This window comes from Cucurbita pepo, unplaced genomic scaffold (assembly GCF_002806865.2).
Source record: "Cucurbita pepo subsp. pepo cultivar mu-cu-16 unplaced genomic scaffold, ASM280686v2 Cp4.1_scaffold001696, whole genome shotgun sequence".
NCBI classification, from domain to species: Eukaryota; Viridiplantae; Streptophyta; class Magnoliopsida; order Cucurbitales; family Cucurbitaceae; genus Cucurbita; species Cucurbita pepo.
In genome coordinates this window covers 1-6,239 of record NW_019647810.1, presented here as the reverse complement: position 1 = coordinate 6,239, position 6,239 = coordinate 1, and the positions used below count along the sequence as shown (strand labels likewise).

Here is a 6,239-nt window from a genome sequence, read left to right as displayed (position 1 = left end):
CCTCGAACAAAGTGCGCCTCCCCTTAATCGAGGCTCACTCCAATGGAGTCTTAGTCGGTTTTGACTGCCTTCGAGGAGGCTTGACTCATTTTCTTTTGGAGTTCTTTGTTCGATATTTGAGAAGTTACCAATCTATTGGNCTTTTGATAATTTTGACAACATTTTCTTCACATCTTCATTGAAGTATATTGTATGAATGATGTCTCTTGGTTCATATCACATGTTCATGAGAAAAAAATGCAATTAATACTATTTTATTAATCAATTTTTTCTTTTTTATTGTTCCACGATTTAACGAAGTTAAAGGTTTGCTTTTTTTTTTTTTAATAAAAAAAAAAGCATATTGTTTGTTCATAAAAATCTACCTTAATTTGCTCTTTATCATTAGCTTTCAAGTCGGTAAGGATTAGAGTAGGAGGTACTTTGCAAGACAAATTGTTCTATAACGTCGGGGCTGGCTTCAAGGGAACCTGTCACCCATTTCAAGCAATCGTAGGCTCGCTATTTGACTTCTCAGTGGGATGTTTGTATAAACACAAAACAAAAGGAATTCAATGGGAAGGAAAATGGAATTATAGCAATGTTGAGGCTCTTATTCAATACACCGTAGAGAAGAATTATCGAATAAATTCATGGGAGTTTGGTAAGCTAACTAATACTAGAAGTCAATTGTTCTCGATTGATTTAATGACCATAATTCATGCGTACTGATGCATATGCCACTACACAGGCAATGAATTGGCTGGACGTATTAGTATTGGTGCAAGTATTACTGCAGCAGAATACGCAGAAGACCTTCTCAAGCTTCGAGAAATCTAGATCATTTGTATAATAACTCCCAACAAAAACCTCTCATTGTAGCACCAGGTGCATTCTTTGATGAAGCATGGTATGATGAATTTGTTAGAAAAACTGGACCAAAAGTTGTCCATGTTCTCACTCATCATATATATAACATGGGTGCAAGTTTGACTACTGTTCTTGCTACCATTCTCATTATATGTATCCAAACTGTATTGAGAACCTATTTTTGGTTTGTAGGTAATGACCCCAAATTGATTTACATATTCGTTAATTCTACTAATGTTTCTCAAGTATCAAACACATTTGAACAACTTGAAAATGTAATTCAAAAGAACGCCCCTTGGGCTGCAGTGGAAGTCCTCATCTTTCCAATACATTTATCAATAGTTTTTGGTAAACAACTTTGGTTCACCTTTTTTTTCTTATTAGGATTTTCCCATTTGAATATGAAAGAAAAAAGAATTCTCGGGTATTTAAATAATGACTTGAATGTATTAGGTATTTGGATCAGCTTGGGATGGCTTCTTTGTATATACGAAAGTATATTGTAGATAGACTTTGATCGGTGAATTCTATGGCGTCCTCAAATCCTCAACTTTACTTCCTACACCAGATTACTACGGGTAATCAAATATCTCTTCTTCTTGATATGAACCAAATGATAAGATAAGGAATCAATACAAGGGAAATAAGATTCGGATTACCTTGTTGATCGAATATCTCAAGGCAAGAACACTTGATTGAGATTCGAATCACTCCACAAACAAGATCGATCATGTCTAGCTTGAATGATTCTTATTGATCAAATATCTCAAACACTTGTTTGAGATTCGAATCACTCCACAAGCAAGATTGATCATGTCGAGCTTGAATGATTCTACATGCAATCTAAACTACATAGAATTGCAAAGAAACTTAGCCATTGGCTAAAGAAAAGCACAAATGCTTCTTTCTATATTTTCCAAGTCTACCTTACAAATACAACATACATGGCTTTATATAGCCTCAAAATGAAACTATTAAAGGCATTCCAAAAGTTGTAACATTCATACTTAATGGCCATAATTAGCCATTATGTAAATGTAACCTAAAGTAAATAAAATGTCTTAAAATACAATAACTCTAAATTACTCTAAATTGTAACCCACCCAAAATTTACAACAATCAAACTTCATTCTTCTTCAATGTAGCATGAATTGAAACATCTTTTGATAATTTTGACAACCTTTTCTTCACATCTTCATTGAAGTATATTGTATGATTGATGTCTCTTGGTTCATATCACTTTTTCTATCTTTTGATCATAATATATATACAAACTCTCACTTCCTTTGGTATTTTTTATTAGTGCGCTTCTCTTTCACCGACTTATAGGCCGAGAGTTCTCAAAATTAACAATAAGGTGTCTTCTGACCTTCGTAGCTACGCTCATTGCTCAAGAGGAACAGTAAGAAGTCATTTTTAGAGTTTAATATAATAAACATTTATTTGATATCATCAATTGATTCTAATTTATGATTTTCTTGTAGTCTAGTGTGACCTTGCTTTTCATCAATTTGAGCAACACAACTAACTTTTTAATCACCATTCAAAATGATATGAACATGAGTTTGCGTAAAAGCAATACTCGGACAAATGGTTCTCATTTAAAGTATAGACAAAAGAGAACAGCTTTAAGAGAAGAATATCATTTAACTCCAAAAGATGGTCTACTTTGAAGCTCCACCGTACTTTTAAACGGAAAATCCATTGGAAACTACAAAAAAGGGTGACATACCAAATCTTGTACCTATCTACCGTCAGAGCAACTCTTATATACATATTACTAGTTGGTCCATTGCTTTTGTTGTCATTCCTGACTTTGTAGCTCCAGCCTCCAAGTGATTTCGTTGTAATATCTTGTAAGCACCTAAACAGTCGATGCAACTATAAAATGGAAGAATTGAAATGCAACAAATTTTTATGCTTTCTTTTCCTGTGTTGCTTATTGTTACAATAATTTGAAAGATCATTCGAGCATTTAGTTAACCAGAAGTAGTTGAAGTAGAAAAAACCTAGTCTCTACTTTCAAAAGTGAAAACGGGAGAATTGAAAATAAAAACTTCGAGGGAAGTCTAAAAGGGAAAATCCAAAAAAGACAATATCTGCTAGCGGGGGGTTTGGGCTGTTACAAATGGTATTAGAGCCAAACATCAAGTGGTGTGCCAGAAAGAACACTGAGACCCGAAGGAGGTGGACACTGAGCGGTGTAATAGCGAGGACGATGGACCCTAAAAAGAGATGGATTGTGAGATCCAACGTCGGTTGGAGAAGGGAACGAAGCATTTACAAAAGTATAAGAAACCTCTCCCTAATGCATTTTAAAACCTTGAAGCGAGACAAGTCAAGCAATAAGTGTAAGTCGTCCTTAGCTTTCATGAAATTTATGACAATATTGCCATCAAATTTATGAACCTAAAAAGAAAAAGATTCAATTTAGAATAAATTGTTATTTGTGAACACTATTTTTAGTCTCCCCCCATTTCATACTCCAAACCATATAGATTCTCAGCTTCAACTAACTTGATGAATCTCTGGGTTTTGAAGAACTTTAGCTAAATACAAGCACTTTCCATCCATGGGTTCTCCCAATTTGATTACCTTCTTCCTTTGCCATTGCTTTCTGTTTGTTTCTTCACTATTATCAAGCTGTTCTTCATCCTCCCTTTGACAACAACACTGATCAGGAAGCTCTGCTTTCGTTCAAATCTTCACTCATTGACCCACATGGTGCCTTGGATTCTTGGCATCCAAACGGTTCCTTCTGCAAATGGCTTGGTGTTCTCTGCAACCTAAAAAGGCGTCGAGTCATCAGTCTCCGACTTGAACATCGCTCGCTAGCTGGACCGATTTCTCCTCACCTCACCAACCTTTCGTTTCTTCGCTGTCTTGAGCTTCAAGGGAATAACTTCTCTGGGAGAATTCCACCGGAGATTCATCACCTCTTTCGGTTGCGAGTTTGAACTTGAGTTCCAACAGCTTTCATGGAACCATTCCACCATCTTTGAGCCATTGTTCGATGCTTCGTATCGTTGATGTTTTCGGGAATCAGCTTCATGGTAGAATTCCATCAGAGCTAGGTAGCTTATCAGCACTTTACGATTTGAATCTCGGCCGAAATAACTTCTCAGGAACCATCCCTTCTTCATTTGGTAATCTATCTTCTCTCAACAAGTAGTTACAAATAATTTAGAGAGTCCAATCCCACATGAACTAGGTCGTCTCAATCGACTCTGGTATTTACATCTAGGAGATAACAAAATCTCCGGCAGTTTTCCTGCTCAACTGATGAACATTTCTTCCTTGAATATGCTTTCTTTACCAAAGAATCAGTTTTCTGGTGAACTTCCATCTAATTTGTTCATAGTACTCAGTAATCTTTCCATTGCGTTCTTTGGAGGAAACATGTTTGATGGCCAAATCCCTGAATCACTTTCTAATGCCTCCAAACTCGAAAGATTTGACCTATCAATCAACCAAATTTCAGGAGAAATTCCTTCCTTTTGGATGCTAGAGAAGATTCAGAAATTGAATCTTGAAATGAACTACCTAACAAGCAATGGAAAGTAATGGAAAGTAAGGTCTCAACTTTATTACTTCAGTTACCAATTCAACTCACCTGAAAATGTTGTCAGTGGCCACAAATTTACTCACGGGACAGCTTTCTCGGTCCTTTGGAAACTTGTCAAATCATTGTTTTAAGCTTCTCAAACCAAAATATCCATAAACTTTAAATTAATTACTAAAATGTCATTGGTGAGAAAATCTACCCATATTTTATTCAAAACCGATAGGCTACACAAAGTCCAACGAATCTCTATCTCAAAATTTATTTGTTGGATCTTTCCAACATTTGGATATGATCTAGCAGACTAACAACTCATCACATCCAACTGCTAACGTTTGAAAATGAAGTCGGCAACCCCCTGAATGGATAAACTTTTTCGGCGAGAATTCTAAAAATTTTGGATTTTTAATTCATGATAGTTCTAGACGTCTCAAAGTTTGTTAAAGCTCCCTCTATAAATCATGAAGTATAGGGAATCATTTGGAGGAAGAACAAGAGTTATTAAAAGAGTTTAGATTTTAGGTTTTTTCCTCTAAATTTGAGAGTAATAGTGAACCATTTTCCTTTAAAATTGTCCCTTCACATCCTAAAAAGGATTGACCACAACTTTGACGAAGAAATCAAGTGTTGGAAGTGTCTCAAACGTATTTGCCCAATTCATCCGCCATTAAAGAATGTTGGAAGAAAGCTTGAAAATGCAATATGAGGATAGAAGCAAATTTGTCTCTTTCCACCTATGCCAATTATGGCAATCACTTCATGAGATATCAAGGAACATTTCTAATCAAGACCATTAAGGTAATGGAGCCAAGGAATAAGCGTAATCGAAGAAATTGTTGTACAGTTTGATTTAAGCAAGATTGGTCTATCAAAATTAAGCCCCTACAAATCATCTCATTAATTAAGGTTAATCCCTTAAAGATTCGTAGAGATGAGAGCAAAGATTTTCATTAAAAAAATCGAGGTCTGAGGAGGTCCTTATCGTGCTACCTAAGAAGCTCCCCATTTTGCATAAACTCAACCTCAGACTTGAGATCTTGAAGAAAGAAATTGGAAGACTACACGCAACTTTGTTGATTCAAAATAAAGGAAAGGAAGAGAGTTGTAGAAGACATCGAGGGCCACGAGTGTCTCCAAGTCCCCATCCAATCATAAAAGTGTATGGGTTTGCTCTAGTAAGAGAATAACTTAAGTTATAAACTACGACAAGGTATGAAACCAGCCCTACCTCTTTATAGCAATAAAATATTCAAGTTTTATGAAAGAATTAAGGCCAAATACCCATCCTATGAAGCTGGAAGGAGCGATTTTCAGAGGTGATGTTACTGGTCCGCCTTCTTCCCTATTGTGGGGAAGAAGATGATGAATTAAATTTACCATGCTAGTCTATATCTTAACCTTCTCTAAGTTTTTCTTAAATTAATATATTTTAGATAGGTTTTCACCGAATTTTTTATGGTCGTAGAAACTAGATTCAAAGATAGATCTATCAAAGATAATTTGGAGCAATTTAGATATAGGAAGCTTAAGAATCAAGGACTCGAACTTCAATGATTAGGTAAGTAGCCAATCTAGGCTTTCCTCAAGAAATACTCGTAAGAATTGCTTGAACTTCAATATGAACCGTCAGTTAAGTAATACTTGGTTAATGAAGCATTAGGTAAAAAACCAAAAGTTAAGGGCCTAAACTAAATGTTTTTCCTCAAGATTCATGTAACTTGAAAATAAAAGACTAAATGGACTTTTCTGCTCATAAAATTTTAATACTAGATATAATGATATGAACCACGATCAAGGAATTTCCATACCTCAAGGTCCAATTACAAGG

General features: G+C 35.4%; 1 pseudogene; it reads left to right on the top strand.

The window, feature by feature from the left end:
• Positions 1 to 388: 388 nt before the first annotated feature.
• Positions 389 to 2,688, top strand: LOC111786457 (annotated as a pseudogene).
• The last annotated feature ends 3,551 nt before the right edge of the window (positions 2,689 to 6,239 follow it).